Raw genomic sequence first — 19,721 nt, forward strand, 5'->3', positions numbered from 1 at the left:
TACTTTTATATAGAATGACAAAGAAATTATAAACAAAACAAAATTTCTGTGTTATAACAACAAAATAATAGTTGTCAGAAGGGAAAGTAAGTTAGATCAATTAGATAAAGGGGGCATTCAAGTGATGAATCATGAAGCCTAAACTTTTAATGAAATGATGAACCATATATAGATTCTGATAAATACCTGATACTGATATTTTATAAAGCAATGTTTCTTTAATACTTTTTTCCATAACTTTATAAATAAAAACATGCAAATTATGGGGGAAGAGAGATTTGACTTTTAAAGACTCTCTAGTTAAAATAAAGTTCTATTGTGCTTGCTTCGGCAGCACATATACTAGAATTGGAACTATACAGAGATTTAGCATGGCCCTTGCATAAGGATGACATGCAAATTCATGAAGCGTTCCATATTAAAAAAAAAAAAAGATGAAGTTCTATTGACCTGGCTTCTTAGGCTGTTCCTAGAGCCTGATGTGGGATTGTGCCAATAAAGTCGGGGTCATGAAAAACTTTTTAAATATATTTAAAAACACGTGCCTTTAGAAATTATTGTAAGTACATGTTTAATTTGGTGACCTATTTTTCATACCTTTTTACCTGGTGCCTTGTAAAGTTTTTGGTATGATCCCAAGCACAGAATTAGGAATAGTCCATTATAATTGCTTTGTGTGGTCCCTCACAACAAACACAATTTCTCAGGTAAAAAGGGTTCCAAGAGGGAGAAGTTTAAGAATCTTGTTATATAGACTGCGTGATATTCTGTCTATTCCTTTCACCTTACTCAAGCTTGTTCACCTTTTTTGTCCTCAGCAGCTGATACTCTGCTGGTGAGGCCTTAAAGTGCATTTTTCATTTCTCTGACCAAGTTTTCCGTCCTGTTATTTATGTTTGAAGGTTTCTGATTTATACTCTCATATCCCCTTGAGTCTATGCTGTTCATTCCGTTCATACCATGCCTCTTTGAGTTTTTGTACACCTTCATTTCCTTCCATTCGTATCATGTTTCTTTGAGTTTTTGTACACCCTCATTTCCTTATCAATGAAGCTACGTAGGTGACTGGTACTAGTTGGGTCTTCAGACTTACCATCATCATTAACTAAACCTGGTGGGGCTCTTTATTTTCCCCCCATTATGACATTTGCAGTGTAGTGTTTTTTTGTTTTGTTTTGTTTTGTTTTGTTTTGTGTTTTTATGTGTTGTGTGAGTCATTGACTAGAAGAAATGTGTGGCCACTGAATGAAGTGAGGATAGACTTTTTCACAGCGTGCTGGTCCTGCCAGTTCTGTGTCATGGACAGAGCTCAGCCCACCTCAAAATGAATGGTAGACATGATGGCTTGTTCTGCCTCTTCTGTGTAGGTCACAGAAAGTGCTGTGCTTCATTGCTTATTTGCATTTCTGAGCCTCAGTATTTTTGTCTGCAAATGAGGTACAGTATAGCTGATCTGAAAAAGAAACATAGTAAATGGACATATTACTTTTCTGTCTTTGATCCCTCCAATATCAGAGGAGAGTGCCAGTTACTCTGGAAGAAACAGAATGCTAACCAGAGAAGCCCAAAGCAAGTACTAATGTTATGGTTTTCAATGTCAAATCTGTTTACAAGACTGTGTTACCTTGTTAGTTGTCTCTCCAAGTTAATTAATAACTGTCTCCCTTACTTCATTAACTTCAGTCTCACAGTATTCATTTTTCTTCAAGGTTGTGGATCAGGTAGTTTCATCTTGACCCACCTCTTTGCTGTCACCACCCTGGTCCAATCTCCTGCTTATGCTTCAAATGATGCTTCATTTGCTTTTTTTTTTTCTAGACTTTCTGAGAACTGTTATGCTGTCCTTCATAGCATCTACCCAAGCATTGGTGACTAACTCATCTGCCTCCTATACTGGACTATAAAATTTTTGTGATAATGGACTAATTATTCCAAGTTCTGCCTGGGACACCAATACTTTGTACAAAGCTCAGTAACTATCTTCTTAATGAAGAAATAAACTTATAATTGTTAAAATTGTAAGACATTTAAAAAGTTGTTGAGCTAGAGGGATAGTATAAAGGGTAAGGTGTTTGCCTTGCATATTTCAACCCTTTTGAACAATTTGAAGAATTCTTCAAATATCAGGTTTGAAGATTTTTCTGGTAGTATGTGTGGTCCTTATAACACTGCCAGAAATGTTTTCTTAGCACAGAAACAGAAGTAAACCATGAGCACTGCTGGGTGTGATCCAAAGGCAAAACAAAACAAATAATTCTCTTTCTTGTCCATTTTTATAAATCATTGTTTGAATAAGTGTACTGTTCTAAAAAAAATAACACAGAGTCCATTGATGACATCTGGAAGTTGTGTCCTGTTTGGTCTTTCACTAGTGCATTGCTGTGAACACTATAGTGCTCATCCATCCTCCAAATGAAGGCTAGAGAAAGATGGAAACCATCATGGCTAAAACTATCTTTACTATTCTCTTGCCTTCTTTTCTCCCACAGGATCAGCTAGTTATTTATTAGCAAACTACAATCGATATTGATAAATCATTCCCTTACTATCTTGTTGCAATCATTGCCATATTTCAATAACAAACTTTCCTGAATTTGTTTCACTGAAAGAATCAAAGCTTAAAGTAGATCTTCATTCATTGATAAATACAAGAATAGCTCCCAGGGATACATTATTCATCTAGGTCTCATAAATTGACAACATGTCATAAATTCATTTTTAACTAACCTTTTAGTGATGTGAGTAACTACTTCTAGTTCTATGCTTAGAGATCACTCCAAGGGGGTTCAGAGGATGATATGGAGTGCTAGGGATCAAAACTAGGTTGACTACATGCAAGGCAAGTGATATACCTCTGAATTATCTTTCTTGAACTAACTTATGGTTTGGATGGCATATCAGTCACATTTTTATTTGTTTTAGTTTTTGTTTTTCAGCCACACCCAGTGATGCTCAGGGTTTACTCCTGGCTATGTTCTCAGAAATTGCTCCTGGCTTGGGGGAACCATATGGGATGCTGGGGATTGAATTGCAGTCTGTCCTAGGCTAGTGCACACAAGGCAGATGCCTAATGCCCTGTGCCACCACTCCTTGTAAGTCACACTTTTAGACCAAAATAGAGTTGTACTCTTATGTAATACTTGCTGTGCTGCTATGCCATGCACACAACAGAGTTATAGAATTTATCTCTCATTATCCTAAGATAATTCAGAAACCTTTTAATTCAGAACCCTTCGATCACAGTTCTATTGGCAACTTCTCAAGTTTATTCCACCTGGGGACTGTTGGTCTAACTAATCCCTCACTGTTTATTTATACTGTGAATATTCATGAGATTATCTGGCACATTTATTTCTGACTCACTTAGCTTATCTTCCTCTAATTCCATTCAAGTTACAGAAAAGTGGATAATTTGTTTTTTTTTTCCTCATAGTTGAATAGTATTTCATTGTTTATAGACACTACAATTTCTTGATCAACCTGTCTGTTTTTGTATGCTTGAGTTGTTTCCTGATGTTGGTTCTTCCCACCAAATTTATTTTTCTTTCTGCTTTATTTTTGGGGCATACTTTCAGTTCATATGGCTTACTGCTGATTCAGTTTCAGAATTCACTCCTAGAGTTACTTGAAGGACCACATGTGTTAATGGGGATCAAATGGGAATTGACTGCATGCAAGGCAAGTACCTTAGTCCTTGTCTATCACTCCAGCCCTAAATATCATTCAATGAAAACTTTTACAAGTAAAGTTAAAGGCACAGATGGGAAGTAAATAAAGTCACAGACTAATGTCCATTGAAACTATGACCCAATTAATTTTCAAATTCATTTTAGGAAAGTTATTTTTCAAACAATTTTCTTTAAGTCATTAAAATGTTTGTTTTGTTCAAGAATATTTTGTAATATAAAGATAGTATGGCCTTAGATTTAGCATTTCTAGGTTCAAATCTGGCATGCTTTGTGGTTTTATTTTGTTTTCAGAAATACCTCAATTAAATTATCTATAGATTAAAAATCTAATAGAAAAATCCTTACAAGATTGTATAAAATTATTGATTTGTAGTAAACCAACGTGCTTTGCTTGAAATAATTAGTTTTTTATGAAACTTCAGAGTTAATAATCAGAGATAATATTCAAAACTTGCAATATGAGTCAAGTCTGATCATCCTAGGACTAATAATGAGAATAGAAGTTTGTGGTAGGATAGTTGAAAACCCTTAGAAAAAACATTTAAAAACCTTTTCTTAATTATATGACTTGATTCATTCATTCATATCACTAATCAGTCCATTTTTAAGAGTTCATTCTAAACAGTACCATATTTTCTGGCATATAAGATGACTTTTTAACCCATGAAAAACTTTTTTAATGTCAGAGTCATCTTATATGCCCATATATGGCATGCTGAAACTTACTCCAGCTTCAGGGACAACTGATCCGCCGCCTTTTACTGCTGGCATCCTTGTGTTCAGCTTTTATGGGACACAGAGGAGGCACTCTGTCTCTCTCTAGCAGTCCTAATAATCAGTGCACCCAGCCAGCTGCTTTTGGAGGAGCCCTCTCCCTACTCTCAAAGTAGATCACTGTTCTTTGTTTACATGTTTATTGACAAATAGCCTTATGTTTATAAGTGACAGTTTTCCAGCTAAGTATATGCATGACATAGCATTTGAATTATAATTTCTATATTGAAATCAAATCTTACATTTTTAAATTTCCATTTGATGTGTATAAAAAGAAAGGTAGTCTTATATGGCAAATATAGCCCAAAACCTATATATATATATATATAGGTTTATATGTATATATATATAGGTTTATATGTATATATATATATGTGGTCAATGTGAATTACAAATCTTTCACAGTAATATTTAAGCACATAGTTATAATGTATGAAGGGCATTCCCACCACCAGTGTTGTCCTTCCTCTACCCCTGTTCCCAACATGCATCCCACTTCTCCCTACTTTACCTCCCCCTGTGCGACTGTCACCCTTCTACAACTTGATGTAGATTGAGTATCAATTCTGTTGTCATTGATTTTGGATTTGGTATTCAAGTCTGATCATTTTTATTTCCACCAAGTGAACATACGACTGTCTGGTCTTGGTACCTTCCATTTTTCTCCCTCCAATTATGATGTTGATCAAAGTGATTCCAGTAATGTGGCTCTATTGGAGATATAAGAAAAGATATGTGAGGAGTCCATCTAGGTGTTGTAAATATCCATTTGGAAGAAGAAAGGGGGAAAAAATGAAGAAAAAGGTAACAAAATAAAACAAGACAAGACAAAAACAAAACCCAAACAAAGAAAATCAATAAGGGTGTAACAACAAAAGTACAAAACAAATAAAAAAAGAATAAACCAAAAACCATACAAAGATCTTGGGGTGTGTAAATGAGTGAGTACAGAGCCTGTTGTTTTTCCCATGGCAGTGTGCTTCAAGGGTGGAGAAACTGTGTATCTTTTAGGCCAAGGGAATTCCATTCTAATATCCCCAATAATTACCATGCCTATGAAAAAAAAAGGAAAAGAATAAAAAAGAAACACAACTCTTTTTTAAGATGATGCTGGTCTGGTTTGTTGTTGTTATTGTTTTTGTTTTCATTTTGTAGCTGTTGTTTCCTCATGTCAGGATGTATGGTAAAACTGGTGCAAGTTGGTTCCTGGACATCATTCGAAGTTTCCCCAGGAGTCTCTCTGGTTCCTGGTGCTGTTGCTGGGACCTGTGTCAGTTCCACAACTGGGATCTGGGGTTCTGGGTTGGACGGTCGCTGTCCAATCACTTGGAGTCTAAGTTGGGTCCACATAACCTATGTTCAGGATGGGAAGTGAGCCTGTATTATAAAAAGTATGGGTTCTTTTCCCTAGTAAAGCTTGTTTCTGTGTATAACATTTTCCTTTATTTAGAGTGCCTATGCAAAAGAGTATGGTGACATATTATATTGCTGGTGCATTTGGAGGTGAGAATGATAGTCTGCACAATCTCTGTGCCCTGGTTTTGACCTGAGCTTTTATCCCAGGCAAATCTTTTCTTGTAGCTTTTCATACCAATTAGAACCAAAACAAGTGAGGTTGGAAAGAGAAAGAGAAAAAGGAAAATATATATGATAGAAGAAATAAATAAAATTACATTTAAGAAAGGTTTTAAAAACAATGCTATTTACAAGGCTAACTTACTTTTGGGAATAAACAGACTAGAAGGTATTATTATGGAGGTATTAAACACATAAAGGAAATATAGGCTTCCCCATTGAGTCTTTTGGATATTCTTGTGTGTGGGGGTGTGTGGAATCCAGGACATTTTTTCATCACACATTGTGTCTTGTTGGGTTTGCGAAGTTATTGTAGCCGTGAGGGGAGTGTCCTTGGCCTGGGGTCCTTCTGGGGCTAAATCAGTAGCATGCAACAATCCATGATTAGAATGGTAAGAAGAAGGGCCATAAAGCATGAGTCAGCATATGTGTTGCTTGTAGTTTCTTACTGAGGCATGTGATGTGGGGCTGGGAGGGTGTCCTTTCGGTTTGAGAGCTTGGTGGTGGATTATTGGAGCAGGCGGTTGGTCTTGGTACCTAATGAGTTAATAAATGAGGGTTAAGAGAGTTATATAAGCTGTGAATATTCTCACTGTTCTGATTTTGCCATAATCAGGGCAGGCTAACCGTTCTCTATATTAAGACCATGCATGTGTCCCCAGGCCTAGTTCTTTACCCACCTAGGTCTGGTTTAGTAATGCTGGTGATAAATAGTCTGGAAGCCCCAACTATGAGTTTCTAGTTCAACTCATTTAGAATGGTAGAAGAGCTATTGGGCGACTATGGTGAGGAGGGAATCATTTCTAATTTGAGTTTACCAGTTGCCAATAAAAGTAAAATTGCTGTGGTTTTACTTTCTTCTCTAGAAAAAAAAAAGAGAGAGTTATATAAGGAAGAGTGATGGATCAGGATTGGGGATGAGATAATGTAGGAATTTCTGAAGGAGGGAGCAGGGGCAACATATAAGAGGGCTATATACAGTTTAGGCATGATTTGTTTACATTTTAGGTTTGACAGTCAGAGAGGAGTCCACTGTCTACATCTTAAAAGTATAGAGGTACCTTTCCTAAGAAGCAACTGACAGTGAGAGATTTTTTTTAGTAGATTGAATTGATGAGGAAGGATAAAAGAGAGAGGGAAAAAGAAGTAGAGGGAAGAAGAGAGAAAAAAAGAAAAAACGGAGAGGGGATTAGTGATTTGCCAAAACATGTTCAATGAGTGAGACCTGTAACAAGTCTTTGGTACGCCATTGACTGTTCCAATGGTCTGAATGATCATATGCTTTGGGTCCTAATAGAAGACATAAACAAAAGGAACTGGGTAAATTGGAGTATTTTATCAAGACATTGACATAATGGGCACTGTATATGGTAAACGGTATGATTAACACCGAGGTTTAAAATTAGAGTGTCCACCCTTTGTTTTCAAGCCCCCCTGTGGACAAAGAAGCTGAAAGGTTATTTTATACTTGGTAAAATTAAGGCATTAAAGCATATTGTTAGTAATCACTGCAGCGGGAGTCCAAGCTTCCCATCATATTCTGCACTTGGTTCTATGGATAAATACATTAGGACATTATAGTAGACCTTTGTGGTTCGAGGTTGATTACATACCTGTTCACTCAACCTGCTGCTTTTGTCATTGCTGGTTTCTTTAGGTTATAACGGGTATTCGCATCTTTGTGTTGCCCCTTCTTCCACTTCATTTGGACACTTCTTGTTATATGCTGGCACCTACGGTGTTTGGAGTTCTTACCCTTGTATTTGTTCATGAATTACTGTATGTAGATGTGGTGTATGTTCTAAATACCTCAAAGATGTGCTATCATTCTGTATATATCCTTCTTCTGGCTTACTTCGTTTAACATAATATTTTGAAGATACATCTATGTTGCCACAAAATCCATGATTGCATCACTTCTAACTGCTATGTAGTTCCATTGTGTATAAATACCACATCTTCATGATCCATTCATCTGCTGTTGGGCATCAAGGTTGGTTCCAATTCTTGGCTGTTGTGCTGAGTGCTGTGATAAATAGTGGAGTGCATACATACTTTGGGATGAATATTCTTCTGTCTTGGGGGTAGATACCCAGGAGTGTGATTGCTGGATCATATGGCAGCTCAATTCTGAGTTTACTAAGCATCCTCCATACAGATTTCCATAGGGGTTGGATCAGGCAGAATTCCCACCAGTAGTGGATGAGAGTTCATTTATTACTATATCCTCGCTAACAAAGATTGGTCCCGTTAAATTTGATACATCATCCTCATTGGTGTTAGGTGGTACCTCATTGTTGTCTTGATTTGGATTTCTTTAATGATGTGTGATGTCACAAACTATATTTTAACAGGAAATGTAAGGGGTCATCTTATATGCTTAGTCATCTACGCGAAAAATATGGTAATATAGTTTTTTATATAATGCTATGATGAAATACCAATGTACTTGATGTTTTCCATGATTTTTATCTCTAAATTAATATTTGTTGTAGGATTAGAGAGATAGTGTAGTGAGTAGGGCACTTGCTTTGCCTTGTGTGCAGATAACCCAGGTTCAATTTCTGGCACTATAAAAACTTTCTAGAATACCTCCAGGAGCGATTCCTGAGTGCAGAGCCAGAAATAACCCATGAGCATCACCAAATGAAAATAGTTTACTAAAAGAAAATATTTTGTTTAAAATTTTTTGTATCTATTGGACTGAATAATATATAATTACTAAAATAAAGTTTATGAATACATAGAAAATAAAATATACAGAAGTATGTTCACACTTCCCAATCAGTACTCAGGAGGTCTAGGACACCTCTCTGCTTACTCAGCCAGCCTGGCCAGCTTAACATTAGATCCAAAGATGTGCTGCTCTGGCCTAGCAGTGCTAGGAAACACTAGTGCCACTCTGACATTACTTGGGGATACATATACATTTTAATGATTAATCTAAAAAATTAAGTTTCCCTCTATGACATGTCCTGTACTAGGTTGAAGAACTTTAGATAAAATGCAAGAGATGTCAAATCAACAGACATATTCCTTGGAAGAGTGATGCTGAGTGATTTATATGAAAGAAGTATGGTTTACCATACCCATGGGTAGAGGAAATAGATTTTAAGATGACATAAAGTGTAGTAAAGCAGGTTAAATTTGAAAACAAATTTAAGTGTTTGGGCAATAGCACAAAAGATAATGATGTAGCAGATTCCCAAACTTATTTGGTCTACTATGCCCCCTTTAGAAAAAAAAATCACCAATTTTCTGGAAATCGTCTTTTTTTAAAGAAAACAAACAGAAAATGCCCCCTCGTTGCACTGTCACCTCCTTGAATCATTCATGTTTCCCAACCTTCTGCCAATCCTTGGAGAAGTATTGCCACTTTGGGAGACACTAGCTGTTAAGCAGCTAAAATCAGTGAGGTAAGATTGCCACTTTAAAGAATTTGGGCTTTACAATGAGGATCACTAGAGAATACTGAAGGGTTTTAACTAAGAAGCAAGTTGGACTGGTTTTCAGTTTTAAATATCTACTTTAGTGAAAGTTTGAGGAAGAGTAAAGGAAAGATAATAAGAAAGATAGAATCCAGAAGGTCTGGTGAGGATGAGGAAAGGTCTCAGACTTCACTCAGAACAGAGTATTTTCTTCTCATTCCTAATGTAAAAATATTGCTTTTTTTTTGGGGGGGGTCAGGCCACACCCATTTGATGCTCAGGGGTTACTCCTGGCTAAGTGCTCAGAAATTGTCCCTGGCTTGGGGGGACCATATGGGACGCTGGGGGATTGAACCGCAGTCCTTCCTTGGCTAGCGCTTGCAAGGCAGACACCTTACCTCTAGCACCACCTCGCAGGCCCCAAACATTGCTCTTTTTAAAAATATCTTTATTCTTTAATATGCTAAGCACTTATGTCCATTATGAAAAAGAAAGGGGAGACAGTTATTTAAAGAGTAATTCAAGAAATTAAGCAAAGTGCCAATCACTGCCACATAATCACATTGTGGATTAGACATTTATTTCTAATCATTTTCAATAGCGAAATATTTGAACCACAATCTGTGTGACTCTGTATGTATGTAAAGATACTTTGAAAGTGCAGTGACTTCAAAAATTTGGAATGCCGCTAAGATATCAGCGTTTTATTCCAATATCATTCTTAGACACTACCTCTTGACCCTCAAATTGTTAATTAGCACTATTTGTCATATTTGTTTTGGGCATATGGAAGAATTGAAGTTCCAAACTTTCTTTTGCTTCGATGGGACCACTTGATTAGATCTGGCCAATGATTTGAATGAAGGTGGTGCAGGATACTCCTGAGCCAGATAGATTAGTTGATGATTACTGTAAGTTTCCCAAAGCTCTGTCTTTTTGCTAGCCTGAATTCTAGACTAAATCCCAGGGTAAAGTTTTTGCTTATCCATGGTGTAGTTTCCTAAGTGAGTAATAAACGTTTGTTATCCTAATCTAGAATTTCCATGTCTTCATGTTAATGAAATTTAGGGTTGAATAATTCTTTTTTGGGTTGAGGGGTGGGAACAGTAAAGTGACCTCAACTCACTAGATGTTAGTAGCACCCCTCCTCCATAATGATAACCACAAACCATGTCTAGGCATTGTGAAAAGTTTCTTTTGAGAAAAAATTATTCCCTGGTTAATAATAATGTTTTAAACCATTTTGTTAATATTTTGTCTTTTGTTTTTATCATCTAATCTAGCTAAGTCTACCATATATCCCAATTCCTTGTTTTCATCTTTTTCTACTTCTTTTAAAGGGGAAAGACATACTTTGGATCTGTAAAATATTGTGTTTTAGGTGTTTCAAGGTTTAACCTTTTTACCTTTTTTAAATTATCATTAAATTTAACTGTGATTAAAATTTATTTTTGATAGTCTCTATTCAACCTGGTCAAATAATTTCTAATAAATTTATGTGTCTCTTGGTGACAGTTGTCATTAAAAACAAGTAGGGATTAAAAATATTTCTTCATTGAATTTACTTATAATCCCAGATTGCAACCAAAACTGATGTTTTAGTTTAATTTAGGGTAATGTAAGAAAAGCAAAGAAGAAAACTTACTTTTTGGTTTTTTTGCATAGGCACAAACAATTATTTCACACAATTTAATTCGTTTACCTATATACAGTATGCTTTATTACAAGATAAAGGAACATCCCTTACTCCTCTTTTGAATTCCTTGTGTTTGATACTTTGATACAAGGAATACAATAAAAGTATCAACCAGATAAATATTATGTAGTCAGAGTTGAAATGAACTACATCTACATCTTGAAACCCAACTACAAACATTTTTGTAATAATGATGCTTAAATAAAAATATTATTAAAAATAAATTAACTACATTCTTGCCTTGAATTTAGAAGAGAAGTACCTTGTAGGTCAAGTACTTCAGGGATATTTTTATTGCAATTTTTAGATAAGAGGTAAAGAATTTAAGAAATATCCCTTTGTACCATAAAGACTATCCTAGATTTAGTTCTAGGATTTGTGTAAAAACCCAGATATCCAATTACAGAGGACTGACTTTGACAAACACACTGAGCAGGACATTTCCTGGCACCATAAAGAAAGACCTTGGGGTTCTGACATTGAACATGTCTGGAGCCTGCAGTTGGTCTCATGACAGTATGCTTCAAAAGTGGAGACATCCTGTAGTTCTTAGGCCATGGGAATTTCCTTTCTAATTTCCCTAATACTTACTGTGCCTATGCAAAAACAAAACAAAAAAACCCAAAACAACAACAACAAAAACCTTGCCACACTCTTCCACTTTTTTTCTTTTCGCCTTATAAATTTTTATTTATAGTTTTAGACACATGCTCTCACCACTTTCTTTCTTATTTTCTTTTTCATTGTTGTTTTGTTTTGCCTTTTGTTTTCTTTTTTGAATAGAACCATAGAGCATGAATCAACTTGTTCTGCATCATATTTCTATGTCTTCCTACAAATTGAGAAAAAAAAGTGTATGGTATCTCATAAGAATTGAGTGGAAATAAAAAAATGATCAGATATAAATTTCCAACCCAAAGTCAACAACAATAGAATTAAGAAACCCAAACTAAAACAAGCTATACACAAAGTGGACCAGTTACACTAGCAGTTCAAGGGGCTAAGTGTGGAGGTTTGGGATGTGTGCTGGGAATAGTGGTGGAGGAAGGTCAACACTAGTGGTGGGAATTACCCTAATTTACTGTCACTATGTATCTTAAATATAAGTGTGAAAAACTTGTAATTCAAAAAAAGCAAATTTTAAAAATTAAAATAAACTTTCCAAAAAAGAAACTCCCTTTGTATTTAAAGAATCATTTCCATGGTGGTTTACTTTCTTGGTTTCTTTTAGCAATATATATAACAAGTCATAGGAGAAATTTTACAGTCAATAAACTGAGGACTGCTTTAGAGTCTTAGCTCTAGGGTGTTCAGTCTTCAAGGCAATATAGTCTCTCCCAAATCTTCTTACTGCATGTGTAAGGTGTACTTTTACTATATTTTTACATATACCCACGAATCTCTGTAGCATACAATTATTTTTGCTTGGGGGAGGGGAACACATTCAGTAGTGTTTAGGGTTTACTGTTGACTCTGTGCTCAGTGATCACTCCTAGAAGGCTCGAGGCAATATATGATGTGCCAGGGATCAAACCCAAGCCAGCTATATATGAGACAAGTGTGTTACATCCTGTACTATATCTCCAGCCTGATAAAATAGTAAAATTTATTCACATAAAATCTGTTATTATTGCCACTATTACCTAGAGAAAAGTAAAAAAAAAAATCTTGCTAGAAAGAGGTGCTCAATAATAGCAATCAATGAAAACCATTTACGGTATATTTCACAATCTTTATACCTGGTATGAAATGGAGAGGTTGGGGAGGGCGAAAGAGAATAGATGCACTGGCTTAAAAGAAAGTCATAATTCACTTAGTAGTTATAGTTAGCTAGATCATTAAGCAGGAAGGTGACTCACTACCAAACAACCTTCCCTATCATCAAGATGCGGTAAACAGTAGTGGGGCTCTCTACTCTTCTGAGCTAAAGTTCTTTCTCCCTGAAACTATTCTTACCATGTGTGTGTTCCATGCTATTTTCTCACCCTGTTAAAAAAAAAAAGATTAAATGGTTTGGAAATCTCTCAAAATATTTTTTTAGAAAGGAAGGAAGAAATTATGTTGAGAAAAAAAATTAGCAATGAGAAGGGATTGAAAATGAATACCAAAAGATTGACATAAAGACCCTTGAGTTTAAGAGCAGGAGGAAAATGAGATGAAATCATAATCTCTGTAGCTATTCAATATGTACGAGTTTTTTCCCTCCCCACAAAAAGCAAGCCTTTACTAAGTGTTGCTTAATACTCTGTAAAAAAAAAAAAGTATGAGTTACGTCAAGAGAATTAAGAGAAAGGGCAGATTCAGGTGGTTTTGTGACATGATGTGGCCTCTCTGGACCCAATGCGGTCAATCAAGAGACACACTGTGGTAGACAGTGCTTGCCAAACTTGGCCCGAGATGCTCTTCCAACCAATATACTTGACCAACTTTTCCTCAAGCTCCTTTGTGTGATGGGCAAATAACATGCTCCAGTGATGAAAGCCTTGATCTCTATCTCCAACTTTTTTACAATCTCACATTGAAGCTATTTGGATGGTTCCAGATGAATAAGTGAATAAGAGAAATGTAGAGGTAGATTGTATTACAAAAGAAGGATGAAGATGCCCTGGAAATCAAATATATTTGCCTAATGTGGCAATGTCCCTCTTGTTACTTGAGATGCTTGAGCAGAAAGCAGATACATATCTATGCACAGTGGTAAAGAATTTTAATATAAATCTTTCCAATTCAGCATTCCTATTGCATTAGCCCTATCTTCCACCCAAACAGGCATTTCACCTAGAGCATCCTTGGAAAATGGAAGCCTGCTGCCAAATTTTTGAGTAGTTTATTTTGTAAAGTGTGTATGCTTCTAGCTAGAGTTCCATCTCACAGAGGTGGAAATTCACTGATTTATAGAGCAGATTTTCTGGAAAAGGTAAAAGCAATGATTTCCAGAGTGCAACTGAGTAAACTATACTGAATCATACTCAAAGTATGCTCAGTTTGAAAGTGAATTGTGGGCCCGGAGAGATAGCACAGCGGCGTTTGCCTTGCAAGCAGCCGATCCAGGACCAAAGGTGGTTGGTTCGAATCCCGGTGTCCCATATGGTCCCCCGTGCCTGCCAGGAGCTATTTCTGAGCAGACAGCCAGGAGTTACCCCTGAGCATCGCCGGGTGTGGCCCAAAAACCAAAAAAAAAAAAAAAAAAGAAAGTGAATTGAGAAAACTTTAAGGTTTAACATAAACCTTTTTTGTTTTGTCTTTTGTTTAAAATGCACATGTAATTTTTTTTTTTGGTTTTTCGGGCCACACCGTTTGATGCTCAGGGGTTACTCCTGGCAAAGCGCTCAGAAATTGCCCCAGGGACGCCGGGGGATCAAACCACGGTCCTTCTTTGGCTAGCACTTGCAAGGCAGACACCACCTGGCTGGCCCCGCACATGTAATTTTTTATGCTGAAGATATTAAGCAACATATATTGAGCACATTGTAATATAAAATTCTTTCAACAGAGAAATATAGTTGGACTTCAAGAAAGTTGCATTATCTATTTTTTAAGGTAACATAGAAAATAGTAGATGCCACTACTTTCATTTGTGACTCTGTTGGGACTCTGTTGGAACCTTAGATACCTGGTGATTGTCTCCTAAGACTCATACAAAGTACTTCTCATTTCCACACTATTCCCAAGAAGCAGGGGCTGAGAATAGAATCACAGTCAATGAGGTACAACAATAAGTCTTAATGAATGGGGCCATAAGATGCAAAACCTGGTCAAATGTACCAATTAAAAAAAAATTATTGGGGTTGGAGAGATAGCATGGAAGTAAGGCATCTGCCTTGCATGCAGAAGAACGGTGGTTCGAATCCGAGCATCCCATATGGTCTCCCGAACCTGCCAGGTGCGATTTCTGAGCATAGAGCCAAGGAGTAACCCCTGAATGCTGCCAGGTGTGCCTCCCCCAGCTCCTCCCCCCAAAAAAGGTATAGGACAAAAGAGTTCAGAGTTCATTAACACATAAACAAGTCAGAATGTGACAGTAATAGTGGTCTCTGGTTGCTCAGGTTCTTAGAGGTTATGTGTCTGACTTCTGATCTGGAGGCCTCAGCAGTTAGTGTGGAATTTCCTCTACTGTATTAAATGTAAAATCACAGTAACTTTGCCAGATAGGTATGAAGAGATTAAAGACCTGTCAAAGACTACATATAGAGCAAAGCTTAAGGTTTTCAAGACATGCTATGGGAATTGAAAGCTCCACATTCTTCCAAAATCTCTAAATGTAGCCAGAACCTTAGCTCAATCGCTGTTACTGTTCTCATACTTAATTGATTCTCTTTGCCTGTACAGTATATTTTTATTTTCCCCATAACTCTCATTTTTTTCAAGTTTTCATCAAATAATCCAACTCCACTAGAAAACAACTAAAAAGGATAGTTTAGGCCAATGTCCATATTCTTCATTTAGTTTCTTTCTTTATTCACTTTGGATTCCTGTCCTTTTTTTCTTTTTTTCTTTTCTTTTTTTTTTTTTTTTTTTTGCAGAGAAAGAAGCCATATGCATCTTCATCCCAAGGTAGACTTCTATACTGCATTTTCAATAAGTAGAATAAAAAAAAGATCTAACAAGAGGACAATGGACTTATGGTACAGCCTGTACTATTGATACCTGCCTGGCAGTGGGTCTCTTTCCCATGAGGACCATTTTTCATTATATTTTTATTTATCTTAGAACTCACTCCATCTTTTTAACCATGGTAACAGCCCCTGAGATAGATATTATTATTTCATTTATCAAATAAATGATAAAATGGTGAGAAATTATGAAATATAACTCATGGCACACAAAATTTAAGTGATGAAGGATGATGTAGCCCCAAATCTGCTTGAACCTAGAAAGTACTCTAAAGTGTATTTATACATTGTTTGTCTAACTGCAATTCATTTTTCTATTAATTGAGGTTGAATCCATCAATTTTTTTTCATTTCTACCAGTATTTCTCATCAAAAACTGTGATATAAAGAATTTAAATATGTGAAGAGAATGAAGGCAATCTTTATAAAGTGTAATTTTATTTTTAAAATATTTTGATTATATTCCATACTTATGCATATTTATTGATTCATGCAACTTATTATTTATTATAAAATCAGCTAAAATATTTCAAAATTACATAAAATAAATATAATTTTAAAGTCAGAGGTTATGGATCATTGTTGATGTTAGAATTCAGTTATTTCAGTGATTTGCTTTGGTTTCATTAGCACAAAGAAAGTGATTCATATAAAGGAAATTCTGATAAAAGCTAAAAACTTTTCAATGCACAAGCTTAGTCTTCCATTCACAGTTAGAGTGAGAAGCACAAGGATACTTTTATTTCAAAACCAAATCAGTGACATATTTCAATAGCTACTTTCTTTCCATATGTGGTTATCCCATTTAGGAGGTTAATAAACTGGCATCTATATAGCCAGTTGAAATGTCTTTGGCAGGAAATATATCTTAAATATATTAAGAATAAGCTAACTATTCTTACTATATTTTATAACAATGTAAGCCTTCTCAATAATTTCATAAGAATGTTACAAACACAACCTGAGCTAAGCCTTTCTTCAATCTAGTTTACCCTTACCAAACATGATCAGCCTAAAAGGGAGGAAAGTGTGTGTAGGGGAAATCTTTTACAGCAGATTTGCCAGCAATACTTTTTTCCCCCTTCTATTTAACTGTTCTGTCCCATATCACATGGAAAACCTTTTCAAATGTAATCCACGAATCTATCTGGCTGCCAATGTAGGTGCATGTGTCTGTGTACGCCGCCATATCATTGTCAGTCTAATTTCCATACATAATAGATAACCTTTCCCCCTCTTTTTTTGCTTAACACCTTACAAATCCTCTTCGAGCCCTTCATGTTATTTCTCCATATTTAACTTATTTTTTACTCAGTCCTTAACTCCTCACGAAGCAGAACATTTTCCCCAGCCCAGCCAGATGCCAACCAGCTCCCAAAGTGAAAAGAAAGATTCTCAGCATGAGAAGAAATCTTTATTCCGCTACTCTGATTTGCTCTTGTTGACTCCTCTGCCTTCACCTCCCTGTACTGTGAACTTTTATTTGCTACCAGATTTGGTTCCTGAGAAATCCTCTGCATGAGGACATTTCCTGTTATGGGACTTTTGGGACCCATCCTCCCTTCTGCACAAAACCAAACCTCAGCTTGAAGCTGCACCCCGGATCTTACCCCTTCCCTGGCTATTTCAAAAGATTTAGAGAGGTCATATAAATTTCCTTTGAGTATTTCTTTTAGATACAAGCCTTTAAATAGGCATAACGGCTATCGATTATTTTTTCATGTAGCGGCAATTTCCCCTGTCATCGGGTTCCATTCAATATACTAGTAGTATACTATATACTATACAATATATACTATATATACTAGTATGCTATATACTACGTATATTTATATACTAGTATACTATATATACTAGTATACGACCATATACTAGTATACAAATCTCTGTTCAGAGTTTATGTAAGCAAAATGCTCTGGGGACTGTTGATCTTGACACCTAGACGGCCCCCATACGCAGTAGTAACTCCCAGTGACATTGTTCCCTTTTGCATAGGCACATCAAAATGGGAAAAGCCAACAGTTGCAAACAAGTTCTTATCTAACAGAGATGGGAACACAAAAATTTTTATACTGCAGTCGGACCTTATTACACCCTAGACACTTGGCATAATGACTTAGCATAGACTCCAGTTGATTCGACATTGTCTATTCACCCTCCTGAATCAAAAATACCACATAGGGAAACAAACATGGATTTCCCACACCAGCACCAGGAACATAAATTCTGCCAAGGAAGGCCCTACTACTGCCATGGCACTGATTTACTCCAAAAACAGTTCTTATATCACTGAAGCAATAACAATAGTATGCTTTTAGGACAAGATTCTCTGCAATGTTAACTGATAGAGAGACAGAACCAGAAGACACTACACACCTCCTGGTCTTTGACACAGGACCTGTACAGAAACCAGAATCTATAACTACGGAAACCTGACAGCAACAACTGTGAGACTGAAGAACTGACCACCAAGAATAATAAGGGGTTGGACAACTGAGTATGCCTGGAGCCTTGAGTTGGTCTTATGCCAAAGTGCTTTGGGTTAAGAACTCCCTGTTTTTTAGGCCAAAAGTGTTTATTTCCAATTTATTCCATATTTTGCTGTGCCTATGCAAACAACAATTGCCACACACACACACACACACACACACACACACACGCAGACACACACACTTTTATTTTAGTGTATGTCCCATCTTTGGAGAAAAAAATGGGAGCATATTAAAGCTTCGGTTATTGCATTAATGACGTTATTGATAACATAATAATTTTTACAAAAAATTGCTAATGAACTATCTCCCCTTTTTCCATTTTTTAGATTTTAAATTTCTTAATAACTTTGTTTTCTGTCATCCTGAAACAAATGTATTATAATCAGTTATGTCAACAACGTGATACATTTTCTTTAAATAAATAATTAAAATAAAAACTTCTTGTTTTAGCATACCTCTGTCATTTTATTTTTTGCTTTTTGGTGACACTCAGGGGTTACTCCTGGCTATGCGCTCAGAAATTGCTCCTGGCTTGGGGTCCATATGGGACATCGGGAGATTGAACTGTAGACCATCCCAGGTTAAGCGTGTGCAAAGCAAACACCCTACCACTTGCGCCTCTGCTCTGGGCCCATGTCTTTTATTTTTCAAGTCTGTAAAATAAACTTTTGTTTTTCATTTAGTGGAAATTTGAAATTTCAGTTTCTTTGCTGACACCTTATTTGCAATTGTAAGCAAGAGAATACCAGAATTCTGACAAAGCTGTGTATTTTTTGTTAGCTTCTTAATAAATAGAATTTTGTCACAAACACGTATTTTTTACTTCCTTAAAAATCTTTGAGAAATTTATATTAGCGTCTTGCCTTCAGCTCATCATATAACTTTCCTGAGGAAAAAAACACAAGGCAATTCTAGATAAAACATACTGCCAAGATAATTACCAACAACTCTAAAAATTTTCAGTCTTTATATAATTGATTATTTATATGACCGAATCCAACACTATTTAGAAAGATATTTGCACATTTGTAAAAACTTAGCACCTGGTAGTTGACTATTAATATTATTAACAGTCATTCTGCTTGAACACATTGTGCTGATGATATTAAAGAGAGCCATTAATTACATTTATTTTTTTCCCAGATATTACTTTTATATCACCTACATAAACCTATTGCTAATTTGGTCAGTTTAAGGTAAAATTTTTATTTTTTATTCTACATTAATTTAGCAATAGAGATACCAATATTTTCAAATCCGAATTCTTAGAAGTAAAGTTCATTAAAACATTCACAAAACTCACAAGCTTTCATTCTAATTAATCCATTTCATATATTGAATCATAAAATATCCACTTGTCTGGATACAAAAATCAAATGGAAACCAGGTATGTTAGCAAGTTATATATATGTGTATATATATACATATATATATATAAAACAGGTATATACTTT

General features: G+C 35.8%; 2 non-coding genes across 2 annotated transcripts; both read left to right on the forward strand.

The window, feature by feature from the left end:
• The first annotated feature begins 318 nt into the window (after positions 1-318).
• Positions 319-423, forward strand: LOC126028243 (U6 spliceosomal RNA). Its single transcript, XR_007502407.1, has one exon. It is a non-coding gene; the product is annotated as a U6 spliceosomal RNA (small nuclear RNA).
• Positions 424-6,615: 6,192 nt separating this feature from the next.
• On the forward strand, positions 6,616-6,750 carry LOC126030295 (small nucleolar RNA SNORA72). Its single transcript, XR_007503098.1, has one exon. It is a non-coding gene; the product is annotated as a small nucleolar RNA SNORA72 (small nucleolar RNA).
• Positions 6,751-19,721: the final 12,971 nt, after the last annotated feature.

Source organism: Suncus etruscus, chromosome 1, assembly GCF_024139225.1.
Source record: "Suncus etruscus isolate mSunEtr1 chromosome 1, mSunEtr1.pri.cur, whole genome shotgun sequence".
Taxonomy (NCBI): domain Eukaryota; kingdom Metazoa; phylum Chordata; class Mammalia; order Eulipotyphla; family Soricidae; genus Suncus; species Suncus etruscus.